Genomic DNA, 22,600 nt, shown 5'->3' with positions numbered 1-22,600 from the left:
GTGACCTCCAACAAAATCTGCCTACAGACAATCCCATGTGACTTCACATTAAATCTGCCCAGAGACAACCCCATGTGACCTGCTTGAAATGAAGACAGAAGCTCAGACAGAAACTTATTCAAAGTAAGGTGCAAGTTTTAACACATTGACACAAAGGAGAAGCAGCTGCCTTGCTGCTGCCCAGGCTCACAGACTTTCAGAGACAATCAGACAAGGAAATTTGAGGAAGACGATCCACAACAGGTTCTGCCTGTGTTAAGCACGGAAAAATAACTATTTTCAGGTTAACCACCTTGGAGAGTGCTGGTGTGGATGGATTCCTAGTTTGACAAAACGAGGCTGGTGAAGAGATAAAGACAACAGAATTTCCAGAGGGTACCTTGCTCCTGAAAATGCATTTGAAGGTGCTTAGAAGGTAGGGTGAAGCAGATTTCATTTCAAAGCAAGATTTGGGGGCAGCACAGTGGCCCAGTGGGTAGCATTGCTGCCTCACGGCGCCAAGGACCCGTGTTCGATCCCAGCCCCGGGTCACTGTCTATGTGAGTTCGCACATTCTCCCTGTGTCTGCATGGGTGTCGCACCCACAACCCAAAAATGCGCAGGATAGGCGAATTGGCCATGCTAAAATTGCCCCTTCATTTGAAAAAAAAAGAATGGGGTACTCTAAATTTATTTTTGAAAAAGCAAGATTCACCCTGGTGGAGCAGAGAGATGATATCCTGTTAAACTTAGATTAGGCCTTTAAACAACAGATTACATTTCTGCTGGGAATGCAGTGTAATGTATAAATGTGGTGTGGAGTTTTCAGTCGCGCTAAGAAATTAATGGTAAATACCTTTTCAGTAGCTTAGTGTATTAGTTGCCTGTAATGTTTAATTGTTGTTGAATTTAGTTGTTGCAGTAAAAGTCTTAAAACGTGAAATCTTGTTTGCATTGATCATTGGGAAATTCACAGCTATTTTAAAAGTTATTGGTCTCTATGGGGATTGTAACAAAAGCAGCAATGCAAGATGACAGGTAAAGTGAACAGGGTTAGCATGACCTCTTACCAAAAAGAGCATAGTATTCTCCCTGCCAAGAGCAATAAACGGGAAAAAATGTTGCATTAAACAAATCAAGTCACCTGTTTCTGTCTAGGCAGAAAAAAAACGCATCACTTCACAATGTCTCCTATAAGTCTCCAACCAATTCCTTATTGAAAAGCATGCACATTGTGAACAATTTAGTCAACTACTAACAGCCAGTTTTTATTCACACACAGTTTACACTCTACTTGTTTTCATGTGTGAGTAGCTGAATCTTTGGTTCTCTGACTTTGTCCATGAGAAATCTATGACCAAAATACAGTACTATATTCTCAATGTCAAGTAAGGTGTCTGTGAGAAATTAGATTTGTTCCAGTTGAAATCAAATAAACAGATTAATTGTTCAAAAATGTGATACAACATAATCACTCCTTTCCTCAAATTTAAAAGTTTATTAAACAAGACCAGCATTTATATCATCAATTTCAAATAAAATACTCCTTTTGCAGGCTGGTATTAGTATTTGTCTGACTAATGAAAACACTTCTCACCTGTAGAGCATTCCAGTCTGATATGCTACAGTATCTTCATAAGATAAATCATATTCTTTCAAGTACCAGTTAATTTCCAATGGACGGACAATAGCCATTCTTTGGAACCTCTGGTGCATTTGGATTGCTGTGCTATTTCTAATGTCCTGGGAAATCTTTCTCCTCTCCTTGCTCAAAGAATTAACAGAATATTTTCTTAATTTGGAGATTTCATCAGGTTTGTTTCCTGAAGATCCACTTCGTGCTGCCAGCATTTTGTCTGATTGCTTGAGCTGGAGGAGAGAGCAACACCAAGTAAGGAGGCGCAGTCATCAAATTGCTTAAAGTGACTGTGGGCTGCTATTTCCTCCCCTTATAACCTATCCTGTCCCACAAATGTAATGGGATATATGGATAATCATGCCTCAAAGATAAGAGAAGCTGTAGTGTTCCTCTGAGGTATCTGTGACAGCACCTCTGCAAGTATATCAGAACTGGAATGAGAGCAATTAGCAGTTTTGTGGCAATAATGTTTAAACAGAATCAGCTAAAATATTACATTTAAAAATTCTTCCTTTTGTAGACCAAAGATAGTCATGAATTTCAGATATTCATCAATTACAAGTCTGTAACGAAGAACAATGACTTGCATAGAATTCTCAGCACAGAAAACAGGCCTTTTGACCCCACTAGTCATTTATGCTCCGCACAAGCTCCATCCACTCTCCTTTCATCTAACCTCATCAGCATATCCTTGCATTCCTTTCTCCCTCATTAACATATCTAGCTTCCTATTAAGAACACCCAAAATAATTGTTGCACAACCACATATGGTGGCAAGTTCCACATTCTACTTATCCTGAGCAAAGAAGATTCTCTTCAGCTCTGGATATATTAATGACTATCTTGGATTTATAGCCCCTAGTTTTGAACTCCCCTACACATAGTTATATCCGTCATTTCTCTGACCTATTGAACATCATTTTTTTATGGGCGGCTATCCCATGGTTGCATGACACCCAGAAGTTTCATTCTCAGAGATCATTTTGAGAACACGATCTGGTCAGTTGGCATCACTGATGTCAGGATAACTGACTTATCCCACTGCCAGTTTGTTCCATGGAATTTCACTGCTGCCTAGTACATCTAAAACAAGAATGTCACATACATTAGTTCCTAGCCACATGTAGTTAATTGGAATTCCAGGTTTTGGAAATTTGCATTGCTGTAATTGTAATGGGGGCAGGGGGTGGGCAGGATGGGTTTAAGGAAGCATGGGGTAGCAAGAAAGGGAGGGTTCTGTCTTAGAGGTGCTGAATGAACATTCAATACCAATGTGGGTATGTGATTGCAACACTCAAACTACAGCATGTGACCTTAAACCATTTTATGCATTTGTCGGTAAGTTGCTAAGACAAAAACAGTGGGTTGAGTATGCTAGAGTGTCCAGGTGGCACTGCCAAGGTGCCCGGATTCCAGGTTGCCAGTGCCAGGGGTCGGGCCCGCGGTGCCTTTCCCTTAAGAGGTGAGGTCTTAAGGACCCCAGAAGAGGTAAGTTGAGTTCAGTGGGGTGTTTGGAGGTTGTAGTGGGGATGCTGAGGGAGGTCGAAAGGAGGGCTGCCTTTAAAAATGGTGTCCCAAATCGCGAACTCATCAGTGTAGGAAATGATATGGCCTCGATGGGCATTCCCCGCCAAGGCCAAAGAAAACCAGCAAAGTTACATCAAATAGTGGGGTGTGTCTCAGCGTTGCAGCCACCGAGAAACACCTCACTAAACGCACCCAAAAGCGGACTTTTTTCCCATTACATCAGGCCCTGTGAGCTCTGTTCTTTAATGATCTGACTAGGTCTAAAATATTAAACTCTACAGTTCTACAGTTCTAAAAGAGCCAGTTATTTGTACTTCAAAGAATGCTCAATATTCTATTTACAGAGCTATCCTTGCCCATAAGCAGTGACGATGACATGATGAAGTCAATTTTTAACTTGCCACCAGGGCATAAAACGGCTGATACATTTATCACCCAATTTTCATTTCCACTGATGATATGAAAACCAGACAATGTTTATATCAAATAGATGAACTGATTATAACCTCTGCCAGAATATTACCCATACAGTGAAGATGAAAACGTATCCCACTGTCAATTTATCTTAGAGTCAATCTAGTTTATTTGATACTTGAAGTTAAATTAAGTTTCAGAAAGTTGTAATGTGGTCATTTTAACTTTCACCAATGGTATATAAGGGGCAAAACCAAATTGGTTGCCCTAAATGCTGTCCACCTTTTGTTTCTGTTGGTTATTGGGCACGTTATATAACGGGTAGCCAGTCTAATATTGCAGCTTTACCCCTTAAAATTAAATTGATTCCCAGTTCCTTTAATGATAGTTGTTACATTTTGAATTATATATGACTAAATGTTTTGCCTTCAATAATGCAGGATGCTTGTGGAAGACAAGTAAGTGGTGTGGTTTTGAATTAACCAACAAATTTTGCTTTTATCATTTCTTTTTCAATAGAGTCACAAGAAGTAAAATGCTCTTCCATTCGCATTTTCCGGTTATAAATTATTTAAAGGAGGTATTTTCAATTTGAAGAATTTTTTTGCACAATGTTGATAGAATACATTATAGTATATTGTCTTTGCCTCTTCAAATGTATTTCTTTCCTCTCACAAAGGCATTGACTTTCACTGGGCTATGGTTCAAAAATGTCACTTTGAATATTGAAAAGGCACATACACCAGCAATGGAATGAATTTTCAATGAAATAAATGCCATACATATACAATTTCAGGAATCAGAGCTGAAATCTTAGAAGGAAATCTGATATTCCAATAAAAGTAGGAAATGAGCAAACCTGCCACACGAGATATCAGTGATTTAGTTTTAAGGTCCAAAATAAGATGAGAATAAATGTATACCTTTTCAATATTATTTTAAAATACATGAAGGTAAGGCTGATTACATTATTAGTTCAAAAACTTCTGAATAAAAACAAAAAAATATTGGAAGTCTATGTTTAATATTGTTGTACAGACTTGGATAAACAGTCTCCAAACTGCTTGTGAACAAATACTTCAGCACTGTTGTTATTCTATAAATTAACACATCTACTCTAAGGTAGCAGTTCCTAATACCACATTCTTAATTGGATAACAAGCAGGCATAAATCACAGTAAAAGTGGTGCAGGCACAAAATAAATCTACAAATAGGGAGATGGCACAAGCTTTCAAATATTCTTGTGGCCCAACAGATAAGACAGCACTGAAACAATCTGCTCTATTTTTCTCAGAATCTCTTAGCTATAAGACTTACACATCGTATATTCATAAATTTCTGCATGATTCAGATTTAACAGACAACGAATTGGATTAAATTTTTTAAAAATTATTATTCTACTTTACACTGAACATGTTTCCTGTTCCTTATGGCTATCAGATATAAAAATGTCAAGCAACATATGTCATAATATACACCAGTATATCATGGTGCAGACACACACTGATGGACACACAGTGGGACCAATCAACATACACAACACTGCAGCCAATCACCAGTGAGAGCACACGCGCTATAAAGACAGGGGACATCACAGTTCCCGCTCATTCGAGTAGCAGCTAGCTAGGAGCACAGAGCTCACAGCCTGCAACACAGCCATTCACCATGTGCTGAGTGCATCAACTGGTTAGGACAAGGCAAAGGTCTTTAGTTAAAGCTGGTATCGTATTTACCCACAGTTCAAGTATGTTTAAATAGTTAACCTTTTAATAAAATAGTGTTGCACTACTTCAAGTGTTGGTGACCTGTATGTGATCCAGAACACCCAACACATCATGATACCAGGAATGGTTGCATAGTAGCACTTCTTAGACCTACCTGCAAGTGATCTGCCTTCCACCAGCATTCCGTCATTCTGCAACATGGGCAACATCAGCCCGCCTCCGCCGTTCCGCATCACCGGCAACCTCTGGGCCAACTGGAAGATTTTCAAACAGCGCTTCCAGCTCTACCTCGAAGCCACGGACAGGGAGGGTGCCTCAGACACCAGAAAGATTGCTCTTCTCTTCTCCACGGCCAGGGACCATGCCATCCATATTTTCAACTCTCTCACCTTTGCAGATGACGAAGACAAGACAAAGTTCAAGACGGTTCTCCTCAAAATTGACACACACTGCAGCGTGGAGGTGAATAAAAGTTTTGAACGCTGCGTGTTCCAGCAGCGTTTGCAGGGTAAGGACGAACCTTTCCAATCCTTTTTAACGCACCTCTGCATCCTTGCGCAATCTTGGAGGTACGGGCCCAACTCCGACTCCATGATACGCGACCAGATCGTTTTTGGTGTTCAGTCGGACCCCCTATGTCGGCAGCTCCTCAAAGTAAAGCAACTCACCCGAGCGACCGCCATCGAGACCTGTGTCCTACATAAAAATGCCACCAGTCAGTACTCCCATGTGCAAGCGGCTGAAACGGCGCAGCAAGGTCCCCACGAGGCGGAATGGGTCCAAGTGATTGAACACCTCCAGGGCCTCAGCCTGGATGAGGGCGACATGGAGGAACGTAATGCGCAGGCGCGCACCACGCAGGACCGCACCGTGCATGCACGTTGGAAAAGCGAACGTGCCGACGTCACGACCATTTAAAGCATCAATGCCCCGCAAAATCTCGACAATGCCTACGATGTGGCAGACTTGGCCACTATGCTGCCTGCTGTCGAGCAGCTCAGCCTGCCAATTCATATCGCTTCAGCCAGCCTCGCAGGAATGTCCGGGCAATTCAACCCACGGTCACCGAGTCCGATTCCGACCTCCCACACAGCAGTGACACCGAAGACCCGAAGGCGCATTTTCGAGTCGGTGTCACAACGAAAATCAGGCTGTTCCCGAAGCAAAGACACCAGCCGCTGTCGGTATACAGCATTGATCCAGACGATGAGTGGTGTGCCACCCTGACGGTCAACCGGTCCCAAATACGATTCCGCCTGGACACTGGTGCCTCCGCCAATCGCATGGCATGGTCTGCTTTCCAAAGCCTTTGTGTCAAACCAACCATTCTCCCATCGGCCTGCCAGCTATTGGACTACAATGGCAACATCATTCCTGCTATCGGCTCATGCCAACTCGAAGTGACTCACAAGTCACGAAAAGCCATCCTTCCTTTCAAGATCGTGGGCTCCTCGAAGGACTCTCTGCTTGGCGCACAGGCGTGCAAATTGCAAAACCTCGATCAAAGAGTTCACTCTCTCTCTCCTGATGACATGTCTGCCTTTCAGGATGCTGACTTCAGGGCGCAACTCAACACCATCATTGACCAGCACCGCGACGTCTTCGAAGGCATGGGCATGCTCCCATATACTTACAAGATCATACTCAAACAGAACGCCACGCCTGTGGTGCATGCACCTCGCAGAGTCCCAGCACCCCTCAAGGACTGCCTCAAGCAGCAGCTGCAGGACCTCCAAAACCAAGGAGTGATCTCCAGAGTTACAGAACCAACCGACTGGGTCAGTTCCATGGTGTGTGTAAAGAAGCCTTCCGGCGAGCTCAGAATCTGCATTGATCCAAAGGATCTGAATCGCAACATAATGAGGAAGCATTACCCAATCCCCAAGCGTGAAGAGATCACATGCGAGATGGCTCAGGCCAAGCTCTTCACCAAACTTGACGCCTCGAAAGGATTCTGGCAAATTCAACTAGACAGATCCAGCAGGAAGCTGTGGACCTCTAACACCCCTTTTGGCAGATATTGTTACAACAGGATGCCGTTTGGGATCATATCGGCGTCAGAAGTATTCCACAGGATCATGGAACAAATGATGGAAGGCATTGAAGGTGTTCGCGTCTATGTTTTTTTTTAAAAATTTTTATTAAAGGTTTTCATAAAATATCAATAACAAAATGAGAAAGAAAAAAGAACCCAACAGGGTTAAGTACAAAACACAATCTAAAAAAGCAACCCCCCAAATCCCTCCCCCCAGTACATAAATAATAAATTAACATTAACACCCCAACTTAACACAACAGGTGTATACACCCCCTCAAACCCTCCAGTGTAAATAACATAAACAAAAATAAAGTAAACCCCCACCCCCCAGAGCTGCTGCTGCCATTGACCAATGTCTATTGTTCTGTTAAAAAGTCTAAGAACGGTTGCCACCGCCTAAAGAACCCTTGTACCGACCCTCTCAAGGCGAATTTCACCCTTTCCAATTTAATGAACCCTGCCATATCGCTGATCTAGGATTCCACCCTTGGGGGCCTCGCATCTTTCCACTGAAGGAGAATCCTTCGCCGGACTACCAGGGACGCAAAGGCCAGAATTCCGGCCTCTTTTGCCTCCTGCACTCCCGGCTCCTCTGCCACCCCAAATATTGCGAGCCCCCAGCCCGGTCTGACCCTGGATCCTACCACCCTCGACACCGTCCTCGCTACGCCCTTCCAAAATTCCTCCAGCGCTCGGCATGCCCAGAACATATGGATGTGATTTGCTGGGCTCCCTGAGCACCTAACACACCTGTCCTCACCCCCAAAGAACCGGCTCATCCTTGTCCCGGTCATGTATGCCATGTGCAGCACCTTAAACTGTATGAGGCTGAGCCTCGCGCACGAAGAGGAAGAACTCCTCCTCCCATTTACCATTCAACTCCACCACCGAGGCCTCCTCCTCCTCCTGCATCATCTGGTAAGTTTCCGAGATCTTCCCCACTCCCACCCACCCCCACAAGAGCACCCTGTCCTGTACTGTGTGTGGCAGTAGCCGCGGGAATTCCACCACCTGCCATCTGGCAAACGCCTTACCAGTAAGTACCTGAAGGTGTTCCCTGGGGGGAGCCCGTACTTCTCCTCCAGCTCACCCAAGCTCGCGAACTTCCCATCCACAAACAGGTCCCCCAGCGTTTGTATCCCTGCGCTGTGCCACCCCGAAAACCCTCCACCTGTTCTTCCTGGGGCGAACCGGTGGTGCCCCCGTAATGGGGTCCACGCCGAGGCCCCAACTTCCCCCCTATGCCGCCTCCACTGCCCCCAAATTCTGAGGGCCGCCACCACCACCGGGCTCGTGGTATACCTCCTTGGAGGGAGCGGCAGCGACGCCGTTGCCAGCGCCCCCAGATTCGTACCCACACAGGACGCCGTCTCCAGCCTCTTCCATGCAGCCCCCTCCCCCTCCAGCACCCACTTGCGCACCATCATCGCATTGGCGGCCCAGTAGTACCCACAGAGGTTGGGCAGTGCCAGCCCCCCCCCCCTATCTCTACTCCACTCCAGGAACACCCTTCTCACCCTCGGAGTCCCTCGCGCCCATGCAAACCCCATTATACTCCTGTTAACCCGCCTGAAAAAAGCCTTTGGGATAAACACAGGGAGGCACTGGAACAGGAACAAAAACCTTGGGAGCACCGTCATTTTGATTGACTGCACCCTACCCGCCAAGGACAGCGGCAACGCATCCCACCTCTTGAACTCCTCCTCCATTTGCTCCACCAGCCTTGTAAAGTTAAGCCTATGCCGGGCCCCCCAGCTCCTGGCCACCTGGACCCCCAAATATCTGAAGCTCCTCTCCGCCCTTTTTAGTGGGAGCTCGCCAATCCCCCTCTCCTGGTCCCCTAGCTGAACTACGAACAGCTCGCTCTTCCCCATATTGAGCTTGTACCCCAAAAAGTCCCCGAATTCTCCTCCCCACCCCGCACCAACCCCCTCCAGTTCCTCGACTCTCTCAGTGCCACAGCCAGGGGTTCAATTGCCAGTGCGAAGAGCAGGGGGGACAGGGGGGACCCCTGTCTCGTTCCCCGGTGCAACCGAAGGTACTCGGACCCCCTCCTATTTGTGGCCACACTCGCCATCGGGACCTCATACAACAGCCTAACCCACCTGACAAACCCCTCCCCAAACCCGAACCTCTTCAGCACCTCCCACAGGTACCCCCACTCTACCCTATCGAAGGCTTTCTCAGCGTCCATCGCCACCACTATCTCCGCCTCCCCCTCCCTTGCCGGCATCATGATAACGTTCAAAAGCATCCGCACATTCGCGTTCAACTGTCTCCCCTTCACAAACCCCGTCTGGTCTTCATGGATGATCTGCGGCGCACAATCCTCAATCCTCGTGGCTAAAACCTTCGCCAGCACCTTGGCATCGACATTTAGCAGGGAAATCGGTCTGTAAGACCCATATTGCAGGGGATCCTTGTCCCGCTTCAGAATCAAGGAGATCAGTGCCCTGGACATCGTCGGGGGTAAAGCCCCCCCCCCCCCCTCCCTTGCCTCATTAAAAGTCCTAACTAACAACGGGCCCAACAGGTCCATATATGTTTTATAGAACTCGACCGGGAGACCGCCCAGCCCACCCCAGTCCTCGACGCGGGAAAAAAGCCCGCGCTCTCCACCTACCAGGCCCCGCCACCAACAAAAACAGTGCCCAACCTGCGCCATCCACCCTCCCCAACCTGAAAGAGAAAAACACAGAGAAAAAGAAACCCAAAACAATGCAAATGCACCCCCCACCGAACCAAAAATAAGCATAACATATCCACCGCAGTCCCCAATTGCCCATCCCGACCCTCAGTCTGTGTCCAGCTTCTCGGTCTGAACAAAGGCCCACGCCTCCTCCGGAGACTCAAAATAATGGTGCAGGTCCTTGTAGGTAACCCACAGTCGCGCCGGCTGCAACATGCCAAACTTCACCCCCTTCCTGTGCAGCACTGCCTTCGCTCAATTGTACCCGGCCCTCCTCTTCGCCACCTCCGGACTCCAGTCCTGATATATCCGAACCTCCGCGTTCTCCCACCTGCTGCTCCTCTCCTTCTTGGCCCACCTGAGCACACACTCCCGATCGGCGAACCGATGAAACCGCACCAGCACTGCCCGCGGAGGCTCGTTAGCTTTGGGCCTCCTCGCCAATGCTCTATGGGCCCCTTCCAGCTCCAGGGGCCCCTGGAAGGACCCCGCTCCCATCAGCGAGTTCAAGATGGTGACCACATAGGCCCCCACATCCGACCCCTCCAGCCCTCCGGGAGGCTCAGAATCCGCAGACTCTTCCGCCTCGACCGATTCTCCATCTCCTCGAACCGCTCCTGCCATTTCTTGTGGAGCGCCTCGTACGCCTCCACCTTTACCGCCAGGCCTAAGATCTCGTCCTCATTGTCAGAGATCTTTTGTCGAGCCTCTCGGATCGCCACCCCCTGGGCCGTCTGTGTCTCCAGCAGCTTATCAATAGAAGCCTTCATCGGCTCCAGCAGGTCCGCTTTAATCTCTCTGAGGCAGCGCTGGATACCCTCCTGTTGCTCCTCCGCCCACTGCCTCCACGCTGCCTGGTCTCCGCCCGCCGCCATTTTGTCCTTCTTTCCTCCCTTCTTCTGGTCCACCACCACCTTTTTTATCACCCCGCTCCTAGTTAAAGCCATATACTGACGGGGAGCTATTATTAACTCCTTCCCACACCGGGAAACGTCGAAAAAGTGCCCTTGGGGGCCCTGAAAAGAGCCCAAAAGTTAGTTTTTGTGGAGCCGCCGAATGTGCGACTTAGCTCCGCATAGCCGCAACCGGAAGTCTCATTCGCGTCTATGTTGACAACATAATCGTTTGGTCCACCACTCCGCAGAAGCATATCAGTCGCCTCCAGCGCGTGTTCAAACGCATACGGGAGCAGGGCCTACGCCTCAACAGAGCCAAATGCTCCTTCGGCCAGACGGAACTCAAGTTCCTAGGGGACCACATCTCCCAGTTGGGTGCGTGGCTGGATGCGGACAAGGTGGCTGCCATCACAGCCATGAAAAAGCCAGAGGACAAGAAGACGGTCCTCTGATTTCTGGGCATGGTCAACTTCCTAGGGAAGTTCATCCCTAACCTCGCCTCTCATACCACATCTCTCAGGAATCTGGTCAGGAAGACGACAGACTTCCAATGGCTTCCTGCCCACGAGCACGAATGGAGAGAACTTAAAACCAAACTTACCACGGCCCCGGTATTGGCCTTTTTTGATCCAGCGAAAGAGACAAAGGTTTTGACCGATGCCAGCCAATCTGGCATTGGGGCAGTGCTCCTGCAATGTGATGAGGCCTCATCATGGGCCCCCGTTGCATATGCGTCATGCGCCATGACCCCCACGGAACGGCGCTACGCGCAGATAGAAAAGGAGTGCCTGGGCCTGTTGACCGGTGTCGTCAAATTTCATGATTATGTGTACGGCCTTCCCCAATTCACAGTCGAGACCGACCATCGCCCGCTGGTCAACATAATACAAAAAGACATGAACAACATGACGCCTCGCCTCCAGCACATTCTGCTCAAACTCCGGCGATACGACTTTCAGCTCGTATACACCCCGGGCAAAGACCTGACCATCGCCGACGCTCTGTCCAGGGCAGTCAACACCCCGTGTGACCCAACGGGATTCGTCTGCCAGGTTGACGCCCATGTGGCCTTCGTGGCCTCCAATCTACTGGCCACGGATGAATACCTCGTCCAAATTCGACGCGAGACTGCGGCTGACCCCCTGCTACAGCGTGTCATGCGCCACCTAACAGACGGGTGGCTCAAGGGCCAATACCCGCAGTTCTACAACATCAGAGACGATCTGGCGGTAGTCGATGGTGTCCTCCTGAAGCTGGACTGCATTGTTATCCCGCACAGCATGCGCCAGCCCGTCTTGGAACAGCTACACGAGGGCCATCTTGGCGTGGAGAAGTGCCGCCGATGGGCCCGAGAGGCAGTGTACTGGCCCGGCATCAATGACGACATCGCCAACACAGTGCTCAACTGCCTCACCTGTCAGCGGTTCCAGCCGGCCCAACCACGTGAGACCCTACAGACCCATGAGTTAGTCACGTCCCCTTGGTCCAAGGTCGGCATCGACCTGTTCCACGCACTGGGCAGGGACTATGTTCTGATTGTAGACTATTTTTCAAACTACCCGGAGGTCGTACGCCTGCACGACATCACATCGTCTGCAGTCATCCGTGCCTGTAAGGACACCTTTGCTCGTCACGGCATCCCACTCACTGTGATGTCGGACAATGGCCCCTGCTTCGCAAGCCAGGAATGGTCCAATTTTGCCAGGAGGTACAACTTTGTGCATGTGACATCCAGTCCCCTGTACCCCCAATCCAATGGCAAAGCGGAGAAGGGCGTCCACAAGAGTGCTGTCCATTCACGTCCCAGACCTCGACCACGTTCCGGTCCTTCAACGAATGCAACTGTCTCGTGCACAGCACAAGGCGGCTCATTACGCCCGTGCAGCTGATCTCCCTGCTCTTGTTCCAGATGACAATGTCTGCATCCATCTTCCGGATGGTGGCTGGTCTACAACTGCTGTGGTTCTTCGGCAAGTGGCTCCCCGCTCGTTCCTGGTTCGTCTACCGGATGGTTCCATTCTGCGCCGCAATCGGCGTGCCCTTCATCTCGTTCCGTGCTCGCGATGTGATCCTCCGCCAGTGCCACGCCCTCCTGTTGTCCCTGACCTGGACTATGCAGAGTTTCCGGTTACTCTGCATCCTCCTCACTCTGACGCTGTCCAGCCCGCTCTTCAGCTGGTGGCTCCTGACCCACCCTTGAGGCAGTCAACCAGATTTCGTCGCCCACCTCAGAGACTTAATTTGTGAACTTTGCAATAATGAACTCTCTGGTCTCTTCTGTTCTTCCGTTTAATCGTTCAAGTGGTTTGCATATAGTGTTCATCTCGTTATTTGTGTGACACACTGTTTTTTTCTGCACCAGGCACCTTCCCATGTAAATAGCTTAGTTTTATGTACATAGTCCTGTAAATATTTCGCACACACGTAGTCAGGAACATTCACCACACACTATTTATTGTCACGTAGGCACATTTTTTTAATATAAAAGGGGGGATGTCATATATACACCAGTATATCATGGTGCAGACACACACTGATGGACACACTGTGGGACCAATCAACATACACAACACCGCAGCCAATCACCAGTGAGAGCACACGCACTATAAATACAGGGGACATCAGAGTTCCCGCTCATTCGAGTAGCAGCTAGCTAGGAGCACAGAGCTCACAGCCTGCAACACAGACATTCACCATGTGCTGAGTGCATCAACTGGTTAGGGCAAGGCAAAGGCCTTTAGTTAAAGCTGGTATCGTATTTACCCACAGTTCAAGTATGTTTAAATAGTTAACCTTTCAATAAAATAGTGTTGCACTACTTCAAGTGTTGGTGACCTGTATGTGATCCAGAACACCCAACACATCAATATAGATATAATTAAGTTTGACAACTGAAGAGAGACTGTCAGGCAGCCTTCAGTATTACTCTTATTACTTGGTAACTATCACCTGCAGTTAAAGGGGTACTATCCTCATGAATCTGGTTGACAACTTGTGTTTCATTTGTTCGCACACAACAGGCATGCAATGCCATAAAATGATGTGTATGAAAAATATGACAGAATCACGGTATGTATTGTCATTGAGATAAAACTATGCACAACTCTCTGGGTTCTTTTCAATCCAGAAGCAAAACAAGCTGTTTACCAAGCATTTGCATAAGGACAATGTATCTCTAATGCAGCCTTCACACTGGCTCATCATAAATAAGATGTATCAAAAAATTACATTCAATTTCCTGATTGAAATATTTTCTGTAAGTTTGGCTCCCAGTATGAAATTAAACCACTGATCTTTACATCGTCAACCTAGTTGGGGGTTGCAACTGGAACATTAGTAATTACAACTGTAGTGCAATGTTGCATGAAACAGTTGGGTGATACCTTGTCTACAATAACAATTACTTTGCCTGAGCCAAGAGAGAACAAGAGAAGACTGTAAGATTCTTTCAGCGGTAAGATTTCCCGGTGCATGACGTAATTGATTACGTGCATACTACATTATTTGTTCCAGCAGGTAAGAACCAAAATAGTTTCTACTCAATCAATGAGCAAATTGTCTGTGACGATTCTCACAGGATAACAAGGTTGAGTATTCCAGTGGCAGATGGCATGTTGCCTTTATTTTCGAGCAGTCTGTAACAACCCCATTATTTGCTACTAACCATAAACTACAGCATTGAAGCCCAGTCACAGTATTGCCTCATGACCCACTACATCTCACAGGCAGCTATAACAAAGTCCATACTTGCACCACAGCCATCATCAGATACAAAATATACATGCTTGAGCAGCAATTTCAATGCCTTATTAAGTCAGAGGCTTTTCATAAAGACCAGCCAGTTTCCAGTATTATCTTGACATGGGGCAGGGGGGGGGGGTGGTATTCAAAGTGTGTTGTGACCAGAGCACTATCCATTTTCAGCACAACATCCTCAGATTTGTATTCTATTTTCTTGACATTCTTTCTCAGCATAATTCATTCATTTGAGGTAGTAAGAAATAATAAATCACAAAGTTTTTATTCAGACAAGTTTCGCAATAATTGCTCAAGATTTGTCCCACTGATAGCACAATTATTTTGCTAACTCACGAAACAAAACGGTGTAAACTGATCTTGGCATATTGGTGTTAGAAATATTCATGATATAAACCCAACACAATGCAATAAGTTTCCTACTGGTCGAATTCCAGGAGTGAGATAATTGAATCATTTGCAACGGCAACTTAATGGTTATAATAATCTGTTGAATGCAGGTTCAAATCCCACTATGATAGTTTGCAACAAGACTTGCAAAACATCAAGTTCATTAATATGACTCAAGTATAATTGAATACAACTTTTCCTTCTCCACTGCAACAATTTAACATTGACTGGAAAACACTGCTCTCTACTTACAGTGGAATTTTGAGAGGGTATCTATGTCATCATAGCTGTGAATCATTAATTTGTTATGGCATACTTGCATTCAATGAGACGTATCTGTTTCACTGTGTAAACGATCCAATGATGGGCAATGTTTTAATAACGTTGCCGATTGATACATTTTCAGAAAGATAAACCTAAGTGGACTGTGATCTTTCGCAGAACACAAAAAAGTCAATTGTCCAAATGCCACCCATCTGTCACACTTCAATCACTAGGTTAGCTAGTGGTTTTGCTGACTATAAAATTCATTGACCTAAATGTCCAGATGCTGCCAGACTTGCTTATTATTTCCAGTATTTCCCATGTTTATCTCAGGTTTCCAACAAATACAGTACATTCCTTTGTAGTTTTATTTTTCACTTTTTTTCCCCATTCTCTTTCTGAGCCTCATCCCCTTGACATTTCTTTACCTTTGTGTATGTGAAAGAATATCCCGAAGCGGCTTCCTTTGCCATGCAATGTGGGAAACAATGGCTGTTCACCTCAAATTGTCAATATTCGCAGCATACTGGACACCTCCAAATCCTGCTTCATTGAACTCTATTGAACTCTGAAATCCCTTGGCACAAAACAGCCCACTGAATCTCATAGTTGCAGTTGTCAGGTATTTACAAGTCATAACTGTCTTCTTGTGCTTCATGTTCAGAAGGAATACTGTATCTATCCAATTATCTTCCTTTCCTTCAGGTCATTATTACAAGGGTTATGGTTGGTGCCACATAAATCTTCAATTGTCACAAGTAGGTTTAGCTCAGTTGGCTGGACAGTTGGTCTGTGATGCAGAGCAAGGCCAACAGTGTGGGCTCAATTTCCGTACCGACTAAGGTTATTCACGACGACCCGCCTTCTCAACCTTGCCCCTCGCCTGAGGTGTGGTGATCCTCAGGTTAAATCATCCCTCCCCCTCAAAAGGTAAAGCAGCCTATGGTCATCTGGGTCTATGGTAACTTTACTTGTGCCTTATTCTTCCAGTATGACTTTCCATCTCCCTGCTAGGGTTTTGGTGCCAAATTCAGGCACTGACTTTGTGTTGTCTGGCAGCATATCTGCACACCATTTCCATTCAGTGCTGTCACTGCTGGAAAGCTTCAGAGAAAATACTGAACATCGAACCTCTGTAAAATATTTTATGTTGCTGCCTTGACTTGTCACAGAGCTTAGCTTTCCTTGAATTACACATCAGCTCACGCTATATGCTGATTGTTGTACTTGTTTGTTGGATCTCAGTCACCCTTTCGTTAATTTATGGTTCATTCACTTATTGGAACTACTTTATGATTGGATTATTTGAAATGTGTGGATAATTACCCACTTTAAAACATTTAAAATTTTCCTGAATAGGATGTGCCAAATAGATGGTTATACAATAAATGTAATACAACCTGAGATTCTATGAACAAAAAACATTTTGAAAGAGCAACCAGAGTTGGATATTCTATTTCACCTGCACACCTGACAGCTGCATTGCGGTGTTACAATAAACTTCCACAAGGTAGTTTAGTGATGCCATCTCCCAAAATGCAGTTGCACTATCTGTGAAGTCAAAGCCAACGACGTCCCAGACAGGTGCCTGCATCAAGGGTGGCAAATAGGAAAGACAAGTCCTTTCTTTCAGGAACATGTGCCAGTGTCTACTGAAACATATGAAAGAAAGAAGATAAAATATTAAGTGTGCTAATAACAGTATGAATGTCAAAATGTCAGAAGTGTTTTTTGTCCATAAGACCATAAAGACATAGGAACAAAATTAGGCCGCTCGGCCCATTGAGTCTGCTCCGCCATTCAATCATGGCTGATATTTGTCTCATCCCCATTCTCCTGCCTTTTCCTCGTAACCCCTGATCCCCTTATTAATCAAAATCTACCTCTGTCTTAAACACAGGCATTGTTAAACCCAGTGCACTGCTGAGGAATATTACCAATGTTAAACCCAGAAGAATAAACCATTGTTAAATCCAGTGCATTGCTGAGGAACATTACCAATGTTAAACCAGAGGAGTAAATCATTGTTAAACCCAGTGCACTGTGGAGGAACATATAACTGTACAACCCCTGCCAGACGTGACGTGCGTGTTGGAAGGAGCTGGGTGAGAGAGACGTCCCAACATGAGCATAATGGAGGCCCACAGATCAGGGGAACGCACAGCGCACAGCGCGGGCTCTGGGTGCCACAGCGCAGGGGAGAGCGCGGCGCAGGCTCTGCTGCAGGGCAGGGGAGTGCGCGGTGCGTGGGCTCTGGGTTCCGGGTTCAGGATGTGCAGGCCAGCAGTGGACGGTCAGCTCCCGCCGCCTGATATGCAGCAGGTGGCCGCGTGCGCACTTCAGCTCCCAGAACCGCGCGCAGCATTGACATCATCGACCGGAGAAACCGCGCATGCGCTTTTGGGCACAGTCTGCGCGCGTGCAAAGCTTCCTGGGTCGTGGCTGCTGAAGGCAGCCCAAATTAGCCCTGCAACAAAATACCATTTGTGCAAAAACAGGTGTAGGTTCTTACAGTAACATCCAACTCATTCAGAGTGAGACTTCACACAGTTCTCATCCCTGCCACATCCATAGGTAGAATATACAGATTTTTAAATAATTAAGACATATTAATAATTGCGGTTTTATCAAACACACTGGGCGGGGTTCTCCGACCCTCCGCGCAGGAATTGCGCCCGGTGTGGGGTGGAGAATAGCCGTTCACGCCGGAAATCCGGCGCTTCTGCAGACCTGCCAGTCCCACGCGCGCAGTCAACACGGCGCTGGTCAGAACAGGCCCCCGCGGCGATTCTCCCCGGTCGACCAGCTGAACTCCTGCCGGCATGGTTTACATGTGGTACCACCCGGCGGGACTGGGACCCGCGGTGGCGGTCCTGGTGGGGGTGGGGGGGTGTCTGACTCCGGGGGGGGAGGGGGCCTCAGCGGTGGCCAGGCCCGTGATCAGAGGCCACCGATCGGCGGGCAATCACGATCTGGGTGGGACTTACCTTAGTCCGCGCGGGCCCGCTGTGTGGCTCTGCCACGTCGGCGGCGCCTGCGCCGAGGTGGGCCGCCGCGCGCATGGGCGGACCCGCTTGTGGCCGCATTGTGCATGGGCGGCCATGCGGTCTGGCTAGCAGGGCTCTACCGGCAGCCAGAGCTGTGGGACACACACCGGGGCTCTGCTAGCCCCCTGGAAAACAGAGAATCACCCCGGACCTTGAAGGAAAAAGTCCAGAGTGATTCGCGCCTGTTTTCCGACGGGCATATGGACTTAGTCCCCTGAAAGGAGAATCCCGCCGACTAACTTTTTCGTCAACAGTTGTGGCTAAAAGACTTCATTGCATGTATCAATTGAGAAATCATTAAATCGTAGAACCTGTCTGCCGCAATTGAAACACTGCAATCTTGATGTTGTGAATAATTTTAAATAACGTATGTCTCTTCTCATTTCGGAAAGTGTAGGATGAAATTTTCAACAGAATGTTTACCAATTATAACTGCAATAATGCAGAGAGGAATCGTGCATACAATCTCCTTCAAAGCAATGTGTGACTAACATTTGTGATGAAAAGTACTGATGTCAATGAAACCTTTCATTTTTTAACCTTTCAGCAGCAGTGATGTATTTTAACAACTCAAATCACATGCACAACAATAAAGTTCAATAGCTCAGAAGAGTAAAATAAGCTCTAGTGATGTGAAGAATTATTGAAAGTTTCAATATTGACAAAAAAATACCCATACCTGTACAGCATAGCAACAGTATTCTGCTTCTGTGAAACCTTGCCAGGTGAGCCAGTCAATGAATCAGAACACATTACTCCAAATAAAGAAATGCAACATCCACTAAAGAGGGAAAATCAAAATGAAAGTTAACAGAACTAGTAAATAGTTATTTAAGTCAGAGTGATAGTCTACTAAATGTTATGACAATTTTTTAGGATTACATTGTGTCATTGTAATACATGCCCTCAAACCTTAAACCTCAGAATAGCTGTTTTAGAATTTACTTCTGAAAATGATGTATAACGTGTTGTTTGAAAATAATGTGTTCCTTCTCTGTGCCAGTCACTATTCTCCTGCTGAAGGGGCAGAAAGGTGAATTGTGTCTGTGGTAATCTGGAGCTTTGTATGATTGCTTAGGGAAAATATGCTAAGGCAGTAAGCCATGGAGTTGCTTTTTCCCCTTATGATTTTCTCTTTCCCTGCATCCATCCAAGGAAGCACCACACCTTTGCCAACAGATCACTCTGGAAAATGATTTACTGTAGATTCCTTACATTGTTATTGCAATAAACCATGAAATATTATGGAACATCTGTACAGACTTAAAGAAAGTAAAGACACAACATCTATGTGAATGGGAATCATTTCTATTTTGAATACTAATTGAAGGTAGTAATTTGCATAAATTGCAACTTCTTAAAGTACTTCTACTACTACTAATAATAATCTTTATTATTGTCGCAAATAGACTTACATTAACACTGCAATGAAGTTACTGTGAAAAGCCCCTAGTCATCATACTCTGGCGCCTGTTCGGGTGCACAGAGGGAGAATTTAGAATGTCCAATTCACCTAACAAATACGTCTTTCGGGACTTGTGGGAGGAATCCGGAGCACCCGGAGGAAACCCACACAGACACAGGGAGAAAGTGCAGACTCCGTACAGATAGTGACCCAAGCAGGAATTGAATCCAGGACCCTAGCGCTGTGCAGCAACAGTGCTAATCACTGTGCTAGTAACAAATGTTATCATCCATAGGTAATATAATGTACATCTGAAATAAATGAGAGCATTCTGCAACAACATTACATCTAACTAGGTTTGGAATTTTTTTTTAGCAATCTATGTAATGAGACTGCAGTTGGCCTCTCCAGACCACTTCATTCTGCATTCCTATACTGCAAGGTAAGTAGCTGACTGATACTTTTTTTTCTGCCAAAATAGTTAAAATTCACACTTTTAATTGCAGAGTTTTTGCAAAACAAAAGAAACATGATTTTAAACAGGTGAAACTCAACATTTGGATCTCCTGGGCATGCCAATAACTAATTAAATGAATTAAAAACACTGTTGTGTGTCCATACAGTGTGTGTGTTATTTGGTCCATGCACCTGTATGCCAGTGTTTCTATGTGTGTTCTCTGATGTGTGTGATGATGCCCCTGGGAAGGTAAATTGTTTTCCATTTACATTACAAAGTACTCCAACCTCAGAGATGGTGTTTGCCAACAGTACTGTAAAGTTACTTCTAAAGCTGACAAAATATAATTCAATGCTACCACTTTACCAGCCTATTCTGTTCCCCCCAGTTCCAGAAAACAAAATAATAATAAATCTTTATTATTGTCACAAGGAGGCTTACATTAACACTACAATGAAGCGACTGCTGCTGCAGAGGGGCATTTCCGTTTCGCTTTGGTATGTGTCAACTTCCAAAAATGTCTTGACAAAATTCTTCACAAAAGGCTGCTACGTCTGACCAAAATATTTGATTATTTGATAAGGTCCCACATCAAAGGATATGGGGAAAATAGGGGGGTAACATATTGGCATGGATTGAAGATGGGCTGGCTAACAGGAAATGAGAGTAGGCATAAATGGATCTTTTTCTGGTTGGCAGGATATAATGAGTGGTGTGCCACAGGGATCAGTGCTGGGGCCAGATTGATTAAGTGAGTGGGAAAAGATCTGGCAGATGATACAATGTGGACAAATGTGAGATTTTCCAGTTTGACAGGAAGAATTAAAAATAAACTTAGTTTTTAAATGGAGAGAAATTGCAGAGCTCTTGCATTTCCGAGGGATCTGGGTGTCCTAGTGCATGAAACACAAAAGGCCAGTACATCAGGTAATTAGGAAAGCTAATAGAACATTATAATGTATTGCAAACGGAATTGAATATAAAATATGGAGGTTGTGCTTCAGTTACTGATGAGAGTACATCTGGAGTACTGTGTTCAGTATTGGTCTCCTTAGTTAAGGAAGGATGCAGATGCTTTAGAAGCAGTTCAGAGAAGGTTTACTATATCAGGAATGGGCAGGTTGTCTTATGAGGAAAGATTGGACAGACTAGGCTTGTATACACTGGAGCTTAGAAGAATAAGAGGCAACTTGATTGAAACATGTAATACTTTGAGAGGGCTGCAAGAATGAGTGTGGGAAAATCTAAAACTAGGGGTCACTGTTCCAAAATATTGGGTTACCCATTTAAAATAGAGATCAGGAGAATTTTTTCTCTCAGAGGGCAGTGAGACTTAGGAACTCCCTTCCTCAAAAGCTGGAGGAAGCAGTCATTGAATACTAACATGCAGATCTCTTTCAATTTAACCCTTAGCTCGGGTTCAGAGGATACATTGACCACCCATTTATCTCTCTGTATATTTGTTTAAGGCAGAGGTAGATAATCAAAGGGGTGTAACGTCATCGGAGCAGGCGGAAGGTTACAACTAGATTAGCTATGATCTTATTGCATGGCAGAGAAGGCACGAAGGACCAAGTGGCCTACTCCTGCTCCTAATTTGTATGTCCATATTCAGCATAAATTCTTGATAGAGACAAAGAATTGGCCAAAGTGAAGGAAATAAAATATATGGCGCAGGAGATTAATGATGACATGGTGAGATGTTTTGAGTGAAGTGCCCAGAGATTGAAACTGAAATCCTGCACTATGACTGGATTCAGGCATTTAATACAAATATTTTCAGATTAAACCTGGAAGGATTCTAGTGAGTCAGCCAAATTTCCCACTTCAAAGGGAGACATAAAAGGTCAATGAATGTGTGGATTGAGAGATTAAGTGGAACATAGACAAATCTAAGTAATTGCACAAAGAGAAGACTGGATAGGTAGTGTATCCTGGGTAGGGCCGCGAACTAAGGGTGAAATTGAAAGAGAACTGGGATCTTAGTCGACCAACATCTTATAGGAGCAGCAACCAGTTAAACAATAGCAGGCTGAAACCTTACAATGTGGTCAGTCTGTTTCTCGAGTGATAGGTCTAGTTTTGGTCACCAATGCATAAGGCAAACATTCACTAAAGACACAGCACAGTGAAGAACCAAGACATATTTGTAATCAGACTCATAATCAGGTGATTTTCAATGCCATTTCATTATAAGGCTTGCCATATTACATATTTTATATATATTTTACATCTTATAATTCAAATGCGATCATAGTGTCATAGAAAATTTGAAGCACATACAGAGACCATTCAACCTATTATGTCCTTGCCAGTCTGGATGAGGATGGCATGGTAGCACAGTGGTTAGCACTGTTGCTTCACAGCTCCAGGG

The 22,600-nt window shown here is 45.8% G+C and overlaps 1 long non-coding RNA gene across 1 annotated transcript in view; it reads left to right on the top strand.

The window, feature by feature from the left end:
* Positions 1-213: 213 nt before the first annotated feature.
* Positions 214-22,600, top strand: part of LOC140389843 (uncharacterized) — an 81,272-nt gene continuing 58,885 nt past the window's right edge. Inside the window, exons 1-2 of the long non-coding RNA XR_011934492.1 lie at positions 214-415; positions 20,145-20,211. This is a non-coding gene — a long non-coding RNA (uncharacterized lncRNA). The remainder of the gene's footprint in view (positions 416-20,144; positions 20,212-22,600) is intronic.

Source organism: Scyliorhinus torazame, chromosome 14, assembly GCF_047496885.1.
Source record: "Scyliorhinus torazame isolate Kashiwa2021f chromosome 14, sScyTor2.1, whole genome shotgun sequence".
Lineage (NCBI taxonomy): Eukaryota > Metazoa > Chordata > Chondrichthyes > Carcharhiniformes > Scyliorhinidae > Scyliorhinus > Scyliorhinus torazame.
This window is presented reverse-complemented; position numbering and strand designations above follow the sequence as displayed.